Source organism: Hemitrygon akajei, chromosome 31 (assembly GCF_048418815.1).
Source record: "Hemitrygon akajei chromosome 31, sHemAka1.3, whole genome shotgun sequence".
Taxonomy (NCBI): domain Eukaryota; kingdom Metazoa; phylum Chordata; class Chondrichthyes; order Myliobatiformes; family Dasyatidae; genus Hemitrygon; species Hemitrygon akajei.
Window position 1 is genome coordinate 22,554,316 of NC_133154.1, and position 22,035 is coordinate 22,576,350.

At 47.4% G+C, this 22,035-nt stretch overlaps 1 protein-coding gene across 1 annotated transcript in view; it reads left to right on the top strand.

Moving 5' to 3' along the window:
- The window catches only part of LOC140719286 (transcription factor Spi-B-like), a 39,782-nt gene that overhangs the window by 1,389 nt on the left and 16,358 nt on the right, over positions 1-22,035 (top strand). The window lies entirely within an intron of this gene.

A 22,035-nucleotide genomic window follows, 5' to 3' on the forward strand; every position in this document is an offset into this window, starting at 1 on the left:
CTACTTCTGGCTCATGTGTAGGGGGCTGGAAAATGTTGGCTGGGCTCATCTCCGCTCTCTGAAAACGTTATTTATTATCGGTGCTTGCTAACATAAATAGACAGCTTATTTGCATATTCTTTTGTCTTTTGCGGCAACTTCTGTTCACAAACGAAGATTGTGCTGTCCTTCTGTCTGTCTGGCAGAAGGAAGCTCGATAATTTAACACACACACAGTAAACTGCTGGAGGATCTCGGCGCGGCGCTTTGTACAGATGCTGCCCGACGTTTCAGAGAAAAATTTGTTCAATGTTTGCACTTCAAGGGAAGGCGCAGAGGAGATTTACCAGGATGCTGCCTGGATTGGAGAGGGTGCAGACAAAAAACTTGGCAGGTCAGGGATTAGCATCTCTGCAAAGGGACGCAGAGCCGGTGTTTCGGGCCGAGACCCTTTACCGGGACTTCTCATTAGGGTTAGAGACCGTGCCTTATAGGAAAGGACTTTCCTTGGAGAGAAAGAGGGTGAGAGCTGATTTGATAGAGGGGCATCAGATAATAAGAGGCACAGAAAATGTGGACAGACAAAGACTTTCTCCCGGGGCCGAGGTGGCTAGTACAAGAGGGCATAATGTTATAAGGTGATTGTAGGAAAGTATAGGGGGATATCAGAAGTAAGAGAGTGGTGGGTGCCTGCCAGGGGTGGTGGCAGAGGCAAATAGATTGATAGATACTTTATTGATCCCAAAGGAAGTTACAGTGTCACAGTAGCATTACAAGTGCACCTGTTAGAAGTAGAAAGAATCAAAATAAGTTATCTCAACCAGTCTAACAGGAACCCCGGCTATAGGTTGACTCATTATAGAGCCTATATGGCCGAGGGTAAGAATGATTTCATATAGTGCTCTTTGGAGCAGCACAGTTGTCTTATGTCGAGCACAGTTATCCTCTATATATTATGGACATTTAAGAAACTCTTTGATTGGCACATGGATGATAGAAAGACAGAGGGTTATGTGGGAGGGAAGGGTTAGATTAAACTAGGAGTAGGTTGAAGAAAAGGCTTAACATGGTGGGCTGATGGGCCTGTACTGTGCTGTACTGATCTCTGTTCCATGAATATTCTTCATTTGATAAGTAATCGGAGGAGCCTGAGTGAGCCCAGTGTGCCTCAGCCTCAGAGAGCCATTCTTAAAGGGGCTCCCTTTGGCTCAGTGCAGCCAGGATCTAAGCTGAGCAACAGAGGATGTTTACGGACTGATGGAAGGGATGCACCTCAGCCCATTGTGACTGCTTGGAGTCAGCGTGGGGGGGGGGGGTGTCTACAGACGGGGGGGGGGGGGGGCGGTGGGGTGGGGGGGGGGTTTGAGATCTTGCGGGGTGGGGAACCTAAACGCTGCCAAAGCTGGAAGGCTGAGCCAGTAAAAAAGATCAGGGAAGACCCAACGGGTCAGGCAGCATCTGTGGAGGGATATCACTTCAGGTCCAGGGTTCTGAATCAACCTGAAACATCAATTGGAGGGTCTTAGGGGAACTAGTATAATTGTAAGGGGGCTGAATTTAAGGAGGTGGAGCTTTTACACAGAGAGTGGTGGGTGCATGGAGTTCACTGCCTGGAATGGTGGTACAAGCAGATACTTCAGGGGCAGGGGCCCATGGATTCCTCAGTTCATGTAGGAGTCCATGGCATAAAAAAGGTTGGGAACCCCTGCATTAAGGGCATTTAAGAGACTCTGAAATGGTGACAGAAAAATGGAGGGCCATGTGGGAGGGAAGGGTTAGATTGATCTTTGAGTAGGTTAAAATGTCCACACAATGACACGCCTGAGCTGTGCTGTATGTGCTGTTTTATGTTCTCTGGTTAACAAGGCAGCCCCGGTTTAATTGTCAGACTGTCGGTCCCAGAGATTAAACAAGTCTCCAAAACGCATTGATGACATACAACCCAAAAACTGTGTACAGAGAAACTTCTCCGTTTTACAGCATGCCCCTTTAGAATCTCAAAATATCCTCATGCACTTTACAGCTAGGAGTGTTCTCTTGAAGCTTAGTGTCCGTGTAAGAAACCTGCCTGTCTACATGTGCCCACCAGTCTCATACAACCAGCTGTACAGCCGCAGCATCTGTTTTGAACTATAGTCGGGCTTGTACAGATATGACTTGTTTCTCTCCCAGCGGTAAGTCAATACCAGGCTGCTAAACTCCCCCCCCCAACAAAAGCTGGAATATTTCACCAACAGAAACAGTGCTTGCAATTGTATTTGTTGTACTTATTCTATCCTCTGTGCGTTGAGGTTATTCAAATTTTCTGTGCTTTATCTTCAACAAATCTCTGGCCACTCCCTGACTTTGTAACTGAATACCTCCTGTACCTAATAAAATGGCCACTCTGAGTTTGCTCATTGTCTCTTGCTGCTGTAGCCCGTCCACTTCAAGGTTTGACGAGCTTTTTTTTTTGAGTTTCCGTCGCTGTCAGCTTGAACCACTCTGGCTGTTCTCCGACCTCTTGCATGAACAAGGCGCTTTTGCCCACACAACTGCTGCTTATTGCATGTCTTGTTTTTGTGTCTCGCACCATTCCCCGTAAGCTCTAGAGGCTGTTGTGCATGAAAGTCGCGGGAGATCGGCAGTTTCTGAGATACTCCAACCACCCCATCTGGCACCAACAGTCATTCCACAGTCAAAGTCACATTTCTTCCCCATTCTGACGTTTGCTCTGACCAACAACTGAACCTCTTGACCACGTCTGCATGCTCTTATGTGCTAAGCTGATTGGCTGATTGGATATTTGCATTAACGAGCAGGTGTGCAGGTGTACCTAATAAAGTGGCCACTGAGTGTATAGGCTTCCTTTGGTTCACCTGATGCTGGCTTCCAATTTCACTCACCTTCCTTCACCCCACCATTGATGACAGAGCCTTCAACCACAGAGCCCCTTCTCTAATAATCCTTTCGTAGTCAGATTAAGATTATCTTTATTTGTCACGTGTGCATCCAAACATCGAAACATCGTTTTCACCAACGACCGGCACAGTCCAAGGATGTGCTGGGGGAGGGGTTGCCACGCTTCTGGCGCCAACATAGCATGCCTGCAATTTATTAACCCTAACCCGTACGTCTTTGGAATGTGGGAGAATACCAGGGCACCTGGCGGAAACCCACCGGGAGAATGTACCAACACCTTACAGACAGCGACGGGTTTCAAACCCCAATCACCGGCACTGCAAAGTGTTACGCTAGTGTGCCCCCCCGTAGAGAACTACTGCACAGAACAGGCCCTTCAGCCCATCTAGTCTGTGTTGAACTATTCTGCCTAGTCCCATTGACACGCAGCTGGATCATGGCCTTCCATACCCTTCCAACTGAAACCCTTGGGACATTGATGATTGTAAAAGAGGTATAGAAATGCAGGTTGTTGTTGTCGTAGTATGTCCCATTGACTTTCAGCAACAATACATTTGTTCGCAGTCCTTGAAACACAGAAACATAGAAAACCTATAGCACAATATCGGCCCTTCGGCCCACAAAGTTGTGCCCCTGCCTTAAAAATTACTAGGCTTACCTATATCCCTCTATTTTACTAAGCTCTATGTACCTATCTAAAAGTCTCTTAAAAGACCCTATCATATCCGCCTCCACCACCGTTGCTGGCAGACCATTCCACGCACTCACCACTCTCTGCGTAAAAAACTTCCCCCTGACATCTCCTCTGTACCTACTCCCCAGCACCTTAAACCTGTGTCCTCTTGTGGCAGCCATTTCAGCCCTGGGGAAAAGCCTCTGACTATCCACACGATCAATGCCTCAGAAAACAGAATGGCAGACGTTTCTGAACGGGGATCTGCTGCGTTCAGCTTAATTTCAGATGAGTTCCAGGGTGAATGTGAGACAAGCGCCGAGGCTTCATATCCCGTCTGGGAGCCTCCGACCTGATGGCATGGATATCAGTTTCTCCAACTTCCTGTAAGATCCCCCCCACCCCGCTTTCCCTTCTCCCTTTTTCCGTACCCCATTCTGGCTCCTCTCTCACTCCTTCTCTTTTCCTCTCCTATCAGATTCTGTCTTCTTCAGCCCTTTGCTCTTCTGCCCATCATTTCCCAGCTTCTTACTTCTTGCCTCCTCCCTCCTCTCCCCTCACCTGGTCTCATCTATCACCCACCAGCTTGAACTCCTTCTCCTCCCCCCCCCAAAACCTGGTCTCACCTATCACCCACCAGCTTGTACTTCTTCTCCTCCCCCCCCCCCAAACCTGGTCTCACCTATCACCCACCAACTTGTACTTCTTCTCCTCCCCCCCCACCAAAACCTGGTCTCACCTATCACCCACCAACTTGTACTTCTTCTCCTCCCCCCCCCCCAAACCTGGTCTCACCTATCACCCACCAACTTGTACTTCTTCTCCTCCCCCCCCACCAAAACCTGGTCTCACCTATCACCCACCAGCTTGTACTTCTTCTCCTCCCCCCCCCAAAACCTGGTCTCACCTATCACCCACCAGCTTGTACTTCTTCTCCTCCCCCCCCAAAACCTGGTCTCACCTATCACCCACCAACTTGTACTTCTTCTCCTCCCCCCCGCCCCCCAAAACCTGGTCTCACCTATCACCCACCAACTTGTACTTCTTCTCCTCCCCCCCCACCAAAACCTGGTCTCACCTATCATCCACCAACTTGTACTTCTTCTCCTCCCCCCCCCAAAACCTGGTCTCACCTATCACCCATCAGCTTGAACTCCTTCTCCTCCCCCCCCCAAAACCTGGTCTCACCTATCACCCATCAGCTTGAACTCCTTCTCCTCCCCCCCACAAAACCTGGTCTCACCTATCACCCACCAACTTGTACTTCTTCTCCTCCCCCCCCCCCAAGACCTGGTCTCACCTATCACCCACCAGCTTGTACTTCTCCTCCCCCCCCCAAAACCTGGTCTCACCTATCACCCACCAGCTTGAACTCCTTCTCCTCCCCCCCCCACTTCCTTATTCTGGCTTCTGCCCCCTTCCTTTCCAGTCCTTGATGAAGCAACGTGGCTCAAAATATCAACCCTGTACCCCCCCCCCTCCATGACTTGCTGAGTTCCTCCAGCATTTTGTGTGCACAGAATGGTTCCCCCCCCCCACTAATTTCTCCTCTTCACCTAGCTTCAAAATGTCCTCTAACCAAAAGGACCACCAACTTCCTCCCAAACCTCTGATATTAATAAACCCAACCGGCCACAAGGGGCCATTATCAGCAGGGTAGCTCCTTTGAGGAAGTTTTTTGGCCTTCCTAAATGTCTTGGAGCAGTTTGGGCCAATGACAAAGATGGAGCATCGACCTTCTTCACCCCATAAATCCATAACAATGTATGCAGGAGTTCCGAGTTTCCAGTTGGAGCCTTCCTTTGAAGATCACCTCTCAGAGGTATGGATGACATTGGCACGTCAGAATCAGGTTTATCATCACTGACATATTGTTCATTTGTTCCTTATGGGTCGTGTCGTATGACGTGGGCAAACATGGTCTTTCCACGTCTATGATTGTCTGTGGCCAATTTTTCTACAGAAGTGGTTTGCCGTTGCCTTCTTCTGGGCAGTGCCTTTACAAGATGGGTGACCACAGCCATTATCAGTACTCTTGAGAGATTGTCTGCCTGGCGTCAGTGGTCCCATAACCAGGACTCGTGATATACACCGGCCGCTCATACCACCGTCCACCGTCCACTCCCATGGCTTCACATGACCCTGCAGGTGTAAGGTGCTCCTTCTCTCCTCTAGCCTGCAGGGGCTACACCTTGCCCAAAGGTGATCTGCGGGCGAGTGCAGAGAAGGAGCGCCTTACACCTGCTTCAGTGGAGACGTATCTCCACCCCACCACCCATATTGTATGTCGTGAAATTTGTTCTTTTGCAGCAACAGTACAGTGTGATACATACAAATTACTGTAAATGACAATAAGAATATACCTATAGATGGATATATCGAAAGAAGGATAGATAGATAGATGGATAGCTGGATGGATGGATGGATAGATAGATAGATAGAAAGATAGATAGATTGATAGGTAGATGGATAGGTAGATGGATAGATAGATTGATGGATGGATAGATAGATAGATGGATAGAAAGATAGATGGATAGATAGATTGATGGATGGATGGATAGATTGATGGATGGATGGATAGGTAGATGGATAGATAGATTGATGGATGGATGGATAGATTGATGGATGGATGGATAGATAGATGGATGGATGGATAGATAGATGGATGGATGGATTGATAGATAGATGGATAGATGGATAAATGAATAGATAGATAAGGTGGATAGATAAATAGAGAAAAAGAGTACAAAATAATGAGGTAGCATTCATCGATTCAAGGACTGTTTGGAAGTCTGATGATGGACAGGAAGAAGCCGTCCCTAAAATGTTGAGTGTGCGTCTTCAGGCTCCTGTGCCTCCTCCCTGGTGGTAGTAACGAGAAGGGGGCCTGTGAGGGTCATTCACGATGGATGCCGCCCACTTGAGGCATCGGCGTTTGAAGATGTCCTCAGTAATGGGGAGGCTGCTGCCCATGGTGGAGCTGTCTGAGTTTACAGCTTTCTGCAGCTTTTTCCGATCCTGCGCAGCGGCCCCTCCGTACCAGAAGGTGACGCAACCAGTCGGGATGCTCTCCGCAGAATGTCTATGGAAAGTTGTACAGATTTGATGCAACCCATTCTGTGTTGACATTAACCAATGTCTGTCATACTCGAGCAGGCAGCAGAGGGAAGGTTGTCATCAAATGGAAAGCACAAGTAAACGACAGGTAGAGCACCTCCTGTTTCTGGCTTCTGCTGCGCGCTCCGTAGGTGTGGCCATTCCAACATAAGGTCATAAACACAAGAGACTCTGCAAGTACTGGACCAGGCAAAGGCCGAGACTTCATCAGGACTGGAAAGGGAGATGGCAGAGTTAAGATAAAAAAGTTGGCGGGGGAGGGGAAGGAGGACAAGCTGGCAGATGATAGGCGAAACTGGGTGAGTAAGAAGCTGGGAGGTGATAGGTGGAAGTGGTGCAGGTCTGAAGAAGGAATCTGATAGGAGAGGAGAGTGGACCGTGGGAGAAAGGGGTGGAGGAAGGGTGCCAGAGAGATGTATGGGCAGATGAGGAGAAGAGAAAGGGTAAGAGGGGTAACCAGAATGGGGACTGGAAAAAGAGAAAAGGGGGAGGGGTATAAATTACCAGAAGTTAGAGGATTCGATGTTGTGTTCCAGGGCAAGGTCACTTCTCTAAAAAAGCCAGGAAGTCTGGAATTAGTCAACGTTGCAAACAATGTGAAACTGACTTCAGAAAAAAAAGCACGAACCATTTCTCCGATTGACAGTGGTGGTTTATAGCACTGTTCTATCTTAAATTACGGGCGCTCACAATGAACAGCGTAACTGTGGGGCCTGCTGTCAAAGCCAGGCGAGAGGCTGATGAGCAGGAGCCTTCCTGCGCGAACCAGGTTTGGATAGTAGATCCTGACCACTCCTGTAGGACAAGCGGTAGCAAAGAGCTGGGGCCGATCAAGTGAGTGGATCGTTAACTTATGTCTTTAAATACCAACACAGCCTAGCACACGGCAGTTGGTGGTGTGACGGACGAGTGTGTGGAGCAGAGGGCTCTGGGTAACGGGGAGTTGAAATCAGACCGGCCGCTGGAGTCAACCCAGTGAAGAGAGTGAGGCGGAAGGAGTTGGAGAGTCTGCAAATCTGTGAGATGGGGCCAGGAACTGGACGTTAGAGGCCTGATGTCTGCAAGTCTGGGGGGGGAGGAGGGTGAGGGGGGTACTGGTGGTTGGAGGCCCAGAGGCAGTGGAAGTGTGTGTGTGTGTGTGTGTGTGTGTGTGTGTGTGTGTGTGTGTGTGTGTGTGTGTGTGTGTGTGTGTGTGTGTGTGTGTGTGTGTGTGTGTGTGTGTGTGTGTGATGGGGCAAGGAGCTTGTTTTCCTGTTGATGTTGCCTGATTTGTTCTGCTAAGCATTGTAGGTATGCCACGTTGGTACTGGAAGGAGAGGTGACACTTGTGGGCTGCCCCCAGCACATCCTTAGGTTGTGTTGCTTGTAAATGTAAACAATGTATTTCACTGTATTTTTCGATGAACATGTGACAAATAAGTGAATCTGAATGCTGGATGAACTCAGCAGGTAGGGCAGCATCTACAGAGAGGTGGTGCATAGTTCCCTGAAGGTGGAATCGCATGTGGATAGGGTGGTGAAGAAAGCTTTTGGTATGCTGGCCTTTATAAATCAGAGCATTGAGTATAGGAGTTGGGATGTAATGTTAAAATTGTACAAGGCATTGGTAAGGCCAAATTTGGAGTATTGTGTACAGTTCTGGTCACTGAATTATAGGAAAGATGTCAACAAAATAGAGAGAGTACAGAGAAGATTTACTAGAATGTTACCTGGGTTTCAGCACCTAAGTTACAGAGAAAGGTTGAACAAGTTAGGTCTTTATTCTTTGGAGCGTAGAAGGTTGAGGGGGGACTTGATAGAGGTATTTAAAATTATGAGGGGGATAGATTGAATTGACATGGATAGGCTTTTTCCGTTGAGAATAGTGGAGATTCAAACAAGAGGACATGATTTGAGAGTTGGGGGCAAAAGTTTAAGGGTAACATGAGGGGGAATTTCTTTACTCAGAGAGTGGTAGCTGTGTGGAACGAGCTTCCAGTAGAAGTGGTAGAGGCAGGTTCAGTATTGTCATTTAAAGTAAAATTGGATAGGTATATGGACAGGAAAGGAATGGAGGGTTATGGGCTGAGTGCAGGTCGGTGGGACTAGGTGAGAGTAAGCGTTCGGCACGGACTAGAAGGGCCGAGATGGCCTGTTTCCGTGCTGTAATTGTTATATGGCTAAACAGTTGATATTTTAGGTTGAAACTGGTGATTGATTATTCCTCTCCATGGATGCTACCAGACCTGCTGAGTTCCTCCAGGGTTTTGTGCCCGTTGCTCTGGATTTCCAGCATCTGCAGAATCTCTTGTGTTTCTGAATATAAATGGTATCAGGTAGGGGTGGTAATCACGCTGCTCCTTGAGTGAATTTGAGGTTGAGGAGGCGTCTTGGGGAATGCAGGGGATGCCAAGAAGTGCAACCCTAAAGAAGAACGTTAGTCGATGTAACTTGTTATTGTTCACTGTTATCACTGGATCTATGGGAACCAGCTAAACGTTTCCGACCAGCAGCATATCAGCCGTGTTTATCAGAGGCTAACACCATCAGTGCTACCCTGGGTTCTCACCTCAGATTGTGTAGCTAAACACCAAACGTTCTGATATGGAGTCCTGAAAAAACGCCTGAGACAGTGATGTACAGCCCTGCGGTGTCAGAAGGTTCTGCATTCGTCAGCAAATGAAAATTCCTGCTCGAAGTCTGAAGTAGTTTCTCTTTCCCTAGATGCCGACTGACCAGCTGATGTTTCCAGCATTTTGTGTCAGTACTGGTCAGATGATATGTTGACTCATCTCAATTGAGATGTTCTTGGGAACGAAACATTTGATTATTAATTAACCGGGGCCTGGGCTTAGCGCTGATCATACCAGATTCGTGTGTTGGCCAGAGTTCCAGAAGTTGCAAAGTAAATTTATTATCAAGTATCTGTATCTACTTTGAGATTCATTTTCTTGCGGGCAGCCAGGGTTTTGTGCCTGTTGCTCTGGATTTCCAGCATCTGCAGAATCTCTTGTGTTTTTGAACCTGGTGGTGCAGGGTCTCAGGGTCCTGCACCTCCTTCCTGATGGCAGCAGTCAGAAGAGAGCATGGGATGGATGGTGAGGGTCCTGGATGATGGACGCTGCTTTCTTCTGGATTGATTGAGATCAGGTGGCCGGATTCCCTTCCCTGGAGGGATACGAGTGAGGCAGAGGGTACTTACAACTATCCAGTGACTGTACAATCACCAACAAGCGGAGGAGCTGTAATGGACCTGGTGTTTGGTAATGTGCCTGGCTAGGTGACAGACCTTTGAGTGGGTGAAAAGTAATCACAACTCCTTGATCAGGACATCCTGAGGATCATGAACCTTGCGGGAGAGTCTTAAATTGTCGGTGGGCAAATTATGAGATCATGAGGTAGACATTTGGGAGAGTTAACTGGGATCTGCTGTCTTTGGGCAAGTCCACATCCGACATGCGGAGGGTGCTTGAAGATTAGAGTACAGGACAGGTGCGTTCCAGTCAGAAGGAAGAATGAGGATGCCGGTGTAGGAGAAGTGTGGATGTTGAGAGGGGTGATGAACTTAGTCAAGAAGGAAAAGGAAAATATCTTCCTTTTAGGAAGTTAGAAATCGAACAGTGTCCTTGAGGATTATAAAGAAGCTGGGAAAGAACTCAAGGAGGGAATTAGGAAAGTGAGGAGGAGCCATGAAAGTCCTTGGGAAGTGGGATTAAAGAGAATCCCAAGGAATTCTATAATATATCGTGAGCAAGAGGATAAGTAGGGAGAGGGTAGGACCACTCAGGGATAAAGGGGGAAGCATTTGCTCAGATGTGAAGGATGTGGATGACATCCTTAATGACTACAGCAGTATTTACCTAGGAGAAGGACATGGAAGATAGGGAGATCAGTGTTGAGTGTATTGATCTGCTAGGGCACTTTGAGGCAAAGGAGGTGGTGGTGTTAGGTCTTTTAAGGAGCTTCAAGGTGGATAAGTAACTAAGGTCTGGTGGGACATACCCCAGGTTATTGAGAAAGACAAGAAAAGGGATTGCTGGAGCCTTGATCAATACCTTTGTGTCCTCTGTAGCCACAGACGAGGTCCCAGAGGACTGGCAAGTAGCTTATGATGTTCCATTATTCAAGAAGGAAACCAGGGATAATCCTGGAAAGTATAGACCAGTGAGTCTCACGTCAATGGTAGGAAAGTTACTGCAGTGGATTCTTAGGGATAATCTAATCATCTAATTAGGGAAAGCCATCATATCTTTGTGTGGGGCAAGTTGTGCCTTACTAACTTGAGTTTTTTAAAGGTAATTGATGAAAGTAGAGCTGCTGATGTTGCCTATGTGGATTTTAGTAAAGCATTTGATAAGATACCTCATGGGAGGCTCATCCAGAAGATTAAGATGCGTGGGAACCATGGCGAATTGGCCGTCTGAATTCAGAACTGGTTTGTCTCAAGAGGACAGAGAAGAGGTCGAAGAGACTTACCCTGGTTGGAAGTCTGTGACTAGTGCTGTTCCGCAGGGATCTGTACTGGGACCTGCTGTTTGTGATGTATTTAAATGACCTGGATGAAAATGTAATGGGTGGATTAGTAAGACTGTAGACGATACGAAGATTGGTGGAGTTGTGGATAGTGTAGAAGACGGGCAAAGAATACAGTGGGATATAGATCACCTGCAGAAGAGGAGAAATAGCCCAGCCAAGTGTGAAATGTCACACGTAGGTCAAACACAAAGAGGCAGAATACTGTTAGGGGCAAGAGCCCAGGCAGTGTTGATAAGCAGAGGGATCATGGGGTCATGTTCATAACTCCCTGAAAGTGTCTACACAGGTTGATAGGGTGGTTAAGAAGGCTTATGCATGCTTGCCTTTATTAGTTGAGGCACTGAGTTAAAAAGTTGGGAAGTTATGTTGCAACTTTACAAAACCCTGGTTAGGCTACCTCTGGAGTATTGCGTACAGTTCTGGCTGTCCCACTATAGGAAGGACGTCAAGGCTTTGGAGAGGGTGCAGAAGAGGTTCACTAGGCTGCTGCCTGGATTAAAGGGCACATGCTACAAAGAGAGGCTGGACAAACTCGGGTTGTTTTCTCTGGAGCACCAGAGGCTGAGGGGAGATCTGAAAGGGGTTTATAAAATTGTGAGAGGCACGGATGGAGTAGACAGACGGGGTTGATATGTCTAATACCAGAGTGCACGCATTTACGGTGAGAGGGGGTAATTTCAAAGGAGGTGTGAGGGGTAAGTTTTTTTACACAGGGAGGGGTGGGTGAGTGGAATGCACTGCCTGGGGCGGTAGTAGAGGCAGATACATTAGGGTCTTCTGAGATTAGGTAGGCACGTGAATGTGAGGGAAGTGGAGGGATATGGATGTTAAGTCGGTAGAAGAATTAGTTTAATTAGCCATTTGATTACTACTTTAATTGGTTTGGCAGGACATTGTGGGCCAAAGGGCCAGTCTCTGTGCTGTACTGTTCTATGTTCTATTATTTCATTTAATTTTAAGCTCCCAAGGTACTGTGACTGGACTCGAACCCACATCTTGATGATCATGTTTCATTTCAGTTCCCGGTGCAGGTCGATGGGACTAGGCAGAATAATAGCTCGACACAGACTTGAGGGACCAAAGGGTCTGCTTCTGTGTTGTAGTGCTTTAAAAAAAAAGTTCAGGAATTGTTATTACCCTTCAACCACCAGGCTTCTGAACCAGTGTGGCTAACTTCACTCACCTCAACTCCGAACTGACTCTATCACTTCCGCCCCTATAATCTTTGGAATGAGCGCTAGGGTTCCAGGTGTCACTTCAGTAACCTAACCGCCAAGCTGTCGCAGGTTTTGGTAGGAGCACAGATGTTGCTGTTGGCTTTTGCAGCCTCTGTTTAAACACATTTACTGTAACCAGAATATCACCAGAGAATACAGCCCAGGTTCATCCAATTTCTCCTTACGGCATCTTGGAGAACCTCTACTTCACCCTCTCCGAAGCCTCCTTATCCTTCCTCCACACCTTTTTTCTTTGCAGGGACCCTTCATCAGGATGGGTCTTGATGAAGTGCATTGGCCCTAAGCGTTGACTATTTATTCCTCTCCATGCGCGCTGCCTGACCTGCTGAGTTTCCCCCAGCATTTTGAGTAGGTTGCTCTGGATTTCCAGCCTTTGCAGGATCCCCTGTGTTTATAATTTTTCTTCAAAATGTTTCTATTTTTCGACCCTTGGGGCCATACGCAGGGTTAAATGCTTCTTCCCCTTTCTCACCCTGTGGTGTTAGATTCTCCATGTTGGTAATCTTAGTGACAATCAGACCATGTTTCTCACATCTAGAATATCATCTCTCTCTTTGAGGTTGGTGCTTTCAAGATTTGCAATGTGAATGTCTATGAAATTCTGCGTGAAGCTTGCTTCTTGTCCCACCCCGGAATCCTGCACCCTTTTTTAGCGGGAGGGGCTGGTTTTATCTGGATAGGGTGCAGCGCTAACCAGCACCTCGACCCCACCAACTAGAGAGGGTGTGGGGACCAGCCAAAGTCCTTCCGGTGTGGAAGCTTGAGAGAGGGTGCGGAGGAGATTCACCAGGACGCTGCCTGGATTCAAGAGCGGGTCTTACGAGGATAGGTTGAGCGAGCTGGGACTTTTCCCTTTGGAGCCAAGGAGGATGAGAGGTGATTTGATAGGGGTGTACTAGATAATCAGAGGCATAGGTTGAACGGACAGCCGGGGGCTTTTTCTCAGGATGGGACTAGCTAGTACAAGGGGAGAAATATTTGGAGGTGATTGTAGGAAAGCGTAGGCGGCATGTCAGATGTAAGTTTTTTTACACAGAGAGCGGTGGGTGTGTGGAACCCACTGCCCGGGGTTGTGATGGAGGCAGATACATTAGGGCCATTTAAGAGACTCTTAGATAGGCACATGGATCATAGAATAATGTAGGGGTATGTTTCGGGAAGTTTTGGCGCGTGGCCTAGTGGATAAGGCATCGGCCTAGTGATCTGAAGGTCACTGGTTCGAGCCTCAGCTGAGGCAACGTGTTGTGTCCTTGAGCAAGGCACTTAACCACACATTGCTCTGCGACGACACCGATGCCAAGCTGGTTGGGTCCTAGCGCCCTTCCCTTGGAAAACATCGGTGGCATGGAGAGAGGAAACTTGTAGCTTGGGGAACTGCTGGTCTCCCATACAACCCTGCCCAGGCCCACGCCCTGGAAACCTTCCAAGGCGCAAATCCATGGTCTCATGAGACTAACAGATGCCTATGTAGGAGGAAAGGGTTAGATTGATCTTACAGGTGGTTAAATGGTTGGCACAACACTGTGGGCGGAAGGCCCTGTACTGCGCTGTAATGTTCTATGTTCTGTCATTTTAAGGTGATTGAAGAAAGTATGGTGGGAGGGTGGGGACATTGGATGTAAGTATTTTACCCAGAGAGTGGTAGGTCAGGGATGGTAGTGGAGGCAGATACATTAGAGGCAGGTAACGGACTCTGAGGGACGATAGAAAAATAGGGGTCTATGTGGGAGGGAAGGGTTAGATTGATCTCGGAGCAGGTTAAAAGGTCGGCCCAACACTGTGGGCCGAAAGGCCTGTGCTCTGCTGTACAGCTCGGGGTTCTACGTACTAACTTGTTCATGCCTTCATGGCAGCCAGAAGCTGACTTATCAAGACAAACTAACTCTGTGTTCTGATGATCGTGCTTATTTTTGTGGTTTGGCGACAGCGTGACTTGCAGAAGTGGAGACTTCTGTAACGTGACCTTGAGTCAACTAAACGCCTTGCAGCCACTGGTCAGGACCCCTTCGTGCCATGGAAAGGATGCTCTGTGGTCAGCGATGGCCAGCCCCTTGACCTCTGTCTCCATCTTGTTATCTTGCTTCTCGAGGACCGAGCTGTCCGACAGAGCAACATGCACACGATGCCGAAGGAAGTCATTGTCAGTGGAGGGGAATAAACAGTCGATGTTTCGGGCCGAGACCCTTCATCAGGACTGGAAAGAAAAGGGGAAGAGGCCAGAATAAGTAGGTGAGGGGGGGATGAAGTACAGGCCAGTGGGTGATAGGTAAGGACCAAGTGAGGGAGAAGGGATGACTAAGTAAAAAGCTGGGAGGGGATAGGTGGAAGAGGTAAAGGCCTAAGGAAGAAGGAATCTAATAGGAGAAGAGAAAAGGAGAAGGATGAGGGGAATCAGAGGGAGGCGATGGGCGAGTGAGGAGGAGAAGGGGTGAGAGGGCAACAAGAATGGGGAATGAAAAATAGAGAAGGGGAGGGGAGTAAGGGAAGGAGGAGGGGAAACACAAGGAAGGTGATGAAAGAGAGAGAATATAAAGCAGCATGGCGAGATCCACCTTCCGCTACGCTCCGGGTAAAGAAATTTAACTTAACTTTCTCTTGTGAATTAACATTTCCAAAATGGCGCTCTGCGGTACTTAGAACAAAGAGAGAGGCCATTCGGCCCATTCTGTCCATGATAGCGTGTGACCCATCGCTAATCACTTAACCCTTTCAAACACCACTTTTCCTTCTGCATCTCTGACTTCCCCTTGTTGTTAACCTCAACGAGTTTCATTTGCAGTTTTCATATCTAGAGTTCTCCGCTGGAATTTCTGCATTTGTTGGCCCTAACGTAGGCCCCTCTCATCCACACTGCATTTATTCTATGGATCCACTAGGCTTCGAACATAGAACATTACGGCACAGTACAGGCCCTTCAGCCCACAATGTTGTGCTGGCCATTTCACCTACCCAAAGATCAGTCCAACCCTTCCTTCTTTCCCCTTTGTCATCTCTGTAAAGCTTCCACATCCTTCCTATGGTGAGGTGACGAGAAATGAACACGTGTGGTCTGGCCAAAGTTTTATAGAGCAGCGACATTACCTCACAGCTCTTGAACTCAATGCCCAACTGACAAAAGCCAACACGCCACACACCTTCTTAAACACACTATCTACTGCGCAGAAGCTTTGAGGGGTCGGTAGAAATGAAACCCAAGGATTCTCTGGTCCTCCCCGCTCCCCAAAGAGTCCTGCCATTAACCCTGTATTCTGCCTTCAGGTTGTGTGGGCAAGCCAATTCTGAATCCGTCCAGCCAAGTTTCGCGCGATCCCACTTAGTCCCGCTGCTTCCGCATTCTCCTTTTCAAGCGTGGAGCCTCCTTTTGAAGGGCTGCTCCCCTTCCCAATGGGCTCCAGACTTGGTGTGCAAGTCAGCTGTGAAAGCCCTGCCTCAGTGGAGAGCGGCCGTGATTGGTTGACTTCGCTGTCAATCATCCCTGTCAGCTGAGTTGCTGCTGCTGACTGGCTGAATGGTCCCTCCATGGATTGGTATACCCATCCTCCAGTCTCTGCACTGCTGACAGAAGTACCCAGCTTAGACTGAGAGAAGTTGGTGCAGTTTCTATTGTGGTTAATTTCCCCTGCTTATTGCTCTGGTTCCTTATTAATTGATGGCTGCCATTGTATATTTGAATAGCACACACAAAATGCTGGAGGAACTCAGCGGGGTCGGGAAGCATCTGGAAGGAAACAGACAGCTGACATCTTGGGCCAAGATCCTCCTGTCTCTGTGTATTTGATTACTTGCAACGTGATACTGCGTGGTCGCATAGTGGTTAACGCGACGCTTTACAGGGCTAGCGATCAGCGATCGGGGTTCAATTCCCACTGCCAGTAGTTTGTACATGCTCCCTATGACCATGTGGGTCACTCCGGTATCCTCAGACATTGTATATCCAAAGATATACAGGTCGGTGTTGGTAAATGTGGGTGTGCTATGTTGGTATCCAAAGCATAGCGACACTCGTGGTCTGTCCAGCATAATCTTTGGACCATAATCATTGACACAAAGCACAGTATTTCACTGTTCATTTCGATGCACATGTGACAAATAATACTCATATTCATATTCATATAATACTCATACTCATATTCCCCCCCCCCCCATCCAACCCACTGGCTGATAGACTTGTCAACAGAAGCAGGTTCACCTCCAGTCAGTTCCTTTTGCCATTTTATTTGGAGGTCCGTTTATTTGTGCTACTCAACGTCCTTAACCATGGGAGCAGATTCTCATTAATTACCCAGCCAATACCCTCCAAGATTTTGCAGGGCTCAATCCAATCTCCTCGCACTGAGGAGATCACTCACAGATGATCTGGTCTCTCCACATCCCCCCCCACACATTCTCTCTCTCTCTCGCCAATGCATTAGTGAGCATGACATCAAAAACTTTGACAATCTTCTTCAGATGTGTAGTGGAGAGTATATTGACGAAGTGCCTCAGGGCCTGGTGTGGAAATACCAATGGCCTTGAACAGAAAATCCTACAAAAAGTAGTGGATAAAGCCCAGTCCATCGCAGGTAAAGCCCTCCCCACCATTGAGCACATCTGCATGAAACACTGAGACAGGAAAGCAGCGTCCATCATCAGGGACCCCCACCACCACCCAGGACATGCTCTCTTCCTACTCCTGCCATCAGGAAGAAGGGACAGGAGCCTCAGGACTCGCACAACCAGGTTCAGGGACAGTTATTACCCCTCAACCAACAGGCTCTTGTACCAAAGGGGATTAACTTCACTTGCCCCGTCACTGAAATGTTCCCACAACCTATGGACTCACTTTCGAGGACTCTTCATCTCATGTTCTCGATATTTATTGCTTAGCTGTTTATTATTATTCCTTCCTTTTTGTTTGTTGTTTTTGCACACCCCAGTGGTGCTGTCTTTCACTGATTCTATGATGGTTATTATTCTATTCTGGATTTATTGAGTATACCAGAAATACATATATATATATATATATATATATACTTTGATAATAAAGTTACTTGGAACTTTCGACTTCGATTACCTCGCAAGTTCGTGCTGCTGTTAAAAGAATCTGAAAAACTCCTAACACCGCCCTCTTGAATGGAGCAGTGTGGAAACAGGATATTCTGAGGGAGCACATTTGCATACACCAAATATTTCAATAAGTCCTCCTCTTGCTCGTTGTACTTTTGAACCTGTGTCCTCCCTCACACAGAGTCCAATGAAGGACACAATGGACAGTGCTGCCACCTCTCGGCTCCGGAGGCCCGGGCTCGATCCTGCCCTCCGGGGCCGTGGTTTGATTGCGCATTCTCCTTGCAAGTCTCCCCCCGGCGCTCTGGTCTCTCCCCCCCACATCCCACGAGCGTGCCAATCGACAGGTTACTAGTTAAACCATCGCTGGTATAAGCGGTTGGCAGAAAAGTCAGGAGAGCCGATGAGCAGGTTGCAGAGAAATGGGGACGGAATGGTGTCGCTCTGAGAGCTGGCCTAGACTTGATGGAACAAGTGGCTCCTGTATAACTACTTTTAAAACAGGAGAATGTTTAAATTTTGGCAGCAGAAGTGGCGGATGTGGGTTCGAATCCAACATCTAAGAGAAATTTGGATGAACACATGGATGGGAGCAGCGTGGAGGGCTACGGACCAGATGGGACTGGGCAGAATAACAGTTTGGCAGGGACCAGATGGGTTGAAGGGCCAGTTTCTGTGCTACAGTGCTCTATGAGGATAAGGAAGAAAATGAATAGGACGAGGCTACACCACCTAGGATGACTCCCGACTCATTTAAAGACAGCCTGTACTGATTGTAGGAACATGGAGACTATTCGGCCCTTCAGGCCTGTTGTCAGGGCAACTGTCAAGGGCGCTCTGTATGACGATGTACACTTGCAGGGAAATATTAATGATTAAAGATTAGCTTCATTTGTCACATGTACATCAGAACATTGAAACGTACAGTGAGAGGCGTACAGTATGCACTGGGGGCGTCCTGCCCTAGAGCATGCCCACAGCTTACTGATCCTCACCTACATCTTCGGAATTTGGGAGGAAACTGAAGCACCCGGAGGAAACCCACACGGCCTTGGGGAGAATGGTCAAGCTCCTTATAGACTGTGGCAGGAATCAAATCACGATCTTACAGCTGCCGTTGTAAAGCATTACGTCAGCTGCCGTGCTGGAAGATCACACAGGCAACATTCCCTTCCCCTAGGTGAAGCCAGGGAGCTCTGCAGAGAGATTAGCCTGGATTAGAGATCATGCCTGATGAGGACAGGCTGAGCGAGCTGGGGCTCTTCTCTTTGGAGTGAAGGAGGTTCAGAGGCGACTTGTTAGAGGTTTACAAGATGATAAGAAGCCAGACACATTTTCCCAGGGTGGAATTAGCTAATATGAGGGGGCAAAAATTTTAAGGTGAACACAAGAAAGTCTGCAGATGCCGGAAATCTGGAACAACACACACAAGACGCCGGAGGAACTCAGCAGGCCAGGCAGCATCTATGGAAATGAATAAGCCATCGACATTTTGGGCTGAGACCCTTCTCCAAGACTTGGGATAAATTTTAAGGTGTTTGGGGGAAAGCACAAGGGTGAGGTCAGCACCATCACAGATTTCTATAGTAAGTATGAAACACTTCATCAAACTTACTAGATACATTTTGCAAATACAGTATATATACTGTATATTTTTGCTTTATGATTGTGTGATTTTTTTACACAGAGAGCGGTAGGTGCAGGAAATGCCCAGCTAGGGGTGGTTCTAGAGGCAGACACATTAGGAGCCTTTAAGAGACTCTTAGAGAGGCACTTGGATGATAGAAAAATGGAGAGCTATGCAGGACGGAGGGTCACATGAATCTCTGAGCCTATTAAAGGTTTGGCAGAACATAGTGCTTGTACTGTGCTATAGTTTTCCATGTTCAATGTAAAACTGACTTCTGGACGTCTGTAAATTTATAACCTGGGGACGGCGTTTGGAGATGATCTCGCACAGTGAGTGTGTAACACACCGGACCCCTTGAAGACATCAGAGCAGCCAGCCAACTTGAGCAGCAGGGCGTAAGTACGGGAAGCGTTTGGATTCAGGCTGCAGGGTGAATGGGATTCCTCTGGCTGGAGGTCAGAGCTTATAGAATCAGACGGGAACTGAACAGAGCACCTTGTCATATGTTGTAGTCATTTCACAAAGAAGGCAAGGCAGCAACTCTGCTTTCTTAGAAGTTTGCATAGATTCAGAATCTCATCTAAAACTTTCTATAGTTTCTATAAACTTCTGTAGATCTAGAAAATATCCTGACCGGTTTCATCATGACCTAGTGTAGAACCCATGGTTATATAAGTTACTGTTGCCTTCCTGTCAGCTTGAAACTTTCTGGCCGTTCTCCTCTGACCTCTTTCATAAACAAAATGTTTTCACCCACAGAACTGCTGCTCACCGGATGTTTTTTTTTTGTTTTTCACACCATTCTCGGTAAATTCTAGAAAATCCCAGGAGATCAGCAGATTGTGAGATACTTAAACCGCCAACCCTGTCTGGAACCAACAATCATTCCATGGTCAAAGTCACTCAGATCACATTCTGGTGTTTGGTCTGAACAACAGTTTGACCATGTCGGCATGCGTCTAGGCTGCCACATGATTGGTTGATTAACTATTTGCATTAACGAGCAGGTGTACAGTTGTACCTAATAAAGAGGCCACTGAGTGTATTTTGAGAGGACCTGCAGTGGGGGATACTGCTTAAATGCAGAAAGTGCTGGAAACTCTCTATGGTTCATCATCTGTGAAAAGAGAAACTGTTTTTGTTTCAGTTCTGGAGTCTGCTTGTTTTTATTTTCTATTTAAATGTAGAAGCTGTTCAAAGGCGTTTGGACAGACTCTTGTTCAGGGAGGGAAAAGAGGGGTGTAGTCCATGTGGAGGGTGGTGTGCAGTTTAGTTTGGCACCGAGGACAGCACAGAGATTGCAGGCCGAAGGGCCTGTTCCTGTGCTGTTCCACGTTGTATTTGCTTATTTGAGATCGAGGCTGGAGTGAGTAGGAACCTGAAATCTTGGTAGTCTGGTCAGAAGTGTAAGGCAGTGCTTGAATGCGCCCCGTTAAAAAAGGAATCAGCACTTATCTTCCAGAAGTTTGCAAAGAGCTGGCATGCCATCTAAAACTTCGGCAAACTTCTATGGATGCACAGTGGAGAGCAGTCTTCCCTCTAACTTGTAATGGCCGGAATGCACAAAAATCTTGTGCTGTGCAATTTTGTGCTCAGTGAATTTCACATATAGAGGTATTCATTTTACCAGCCGGCAAAAAACTGTCAATATGATCTTTAATCTCCTCTGGGTTTCTTCGTTTTTGCTCTCGTTCATCCCCACTCTCATAACACATACCCAGCAGGCCTGTGGCGGGCAACGACGGATTTTCTCGCCAGAGCTTTTGCTCACCGTCCATATGTGATTTGCTTGCCAAATGACGCTTTAAAAAGTCAAGTTTCCAAGTATCACTCCACTTTCTGTATTGGTAACACCAGTTTCTGTATTGTACATAAATATTTCTCTTAGCTGCCCGTTCCTGATCTTATGAGCTGTCAGTGGAGCAGTTGCCACTGTTTCATTAAGTCATTCCGCTTTAAATGAACCAGCAGCTCTTTTGCACCTCACGTCCTTTGTTTCTTGGGAATTTGACACAGTGAATCAGTAACTTCTGAATAAAAACAGTCTAAGTAAGCCAGTTTTAAAATCCGCAAACACGCGTTGTCAGCACAGTCTGCTAAATAAACCAGAAAAGGAAATGTGATTGTGTACGATCGTAAAATATACTTAACATGCCAGTGGGGTAGAAGGTGACAACCTTTTGTGCGCCGTTTAAATTCCTCCGTGCGTGCTCACCTCAGAGGGAACACTGGTGGAGAGAATCCCGACTGGTTACATCAGGGTTTGGTGTGGAAACACCAACACCCAGAAATGGAGAAGTCCATGGAAAGTGGTGGATAAGGCCCAGTCCACCACAGGCCAAGCCCTCCCCACCAATGAGCACATCTACCTGGAGCACTGCCAGAAGAAAGCATCGAGGACTCTCACCATCCAGGCCATGCTCTCTTCAGGCTGTCTCCATCAGGCAGGAAGTACAAGAGCCTTTGATCTCACACCACCAGGTTCAGGTACAGTTATTACCCTGCAACCTTCGGGCTCCCGAACTGGCGTGGATAACTTTACTCACCGCAACTCTGAGCTGATTCCACAAACTACAGATTCACTTTCAAGGACTCTACAACTCAAATTCTCAGTCTTATTTATCTTTTATCTGCCCAATTTTGAACACTGGTTGTTTGTCAGCCTTTGTTTATGTGTAGTTTCATAAATTCTATTGTATTTTTCATTTCTCTGTAAATACCTGCAAGAAAATGAATCACGTTAGGATACGGTAGCTCGGGTAGTAAATTTACTTTGACTTTTGACAGATTTATTATCGCTGACATGTGGCAGGAGATTTGTTTGTTTTGCGGCTGCAGTACAGTTTAAAACTTTAAGTAGGGAGAATGCACCAACCACTGTGGAGTCGTCGTCCCCCCCCTCTCCGACACCTCCCACTGCCCCATCGGGGGAGTTG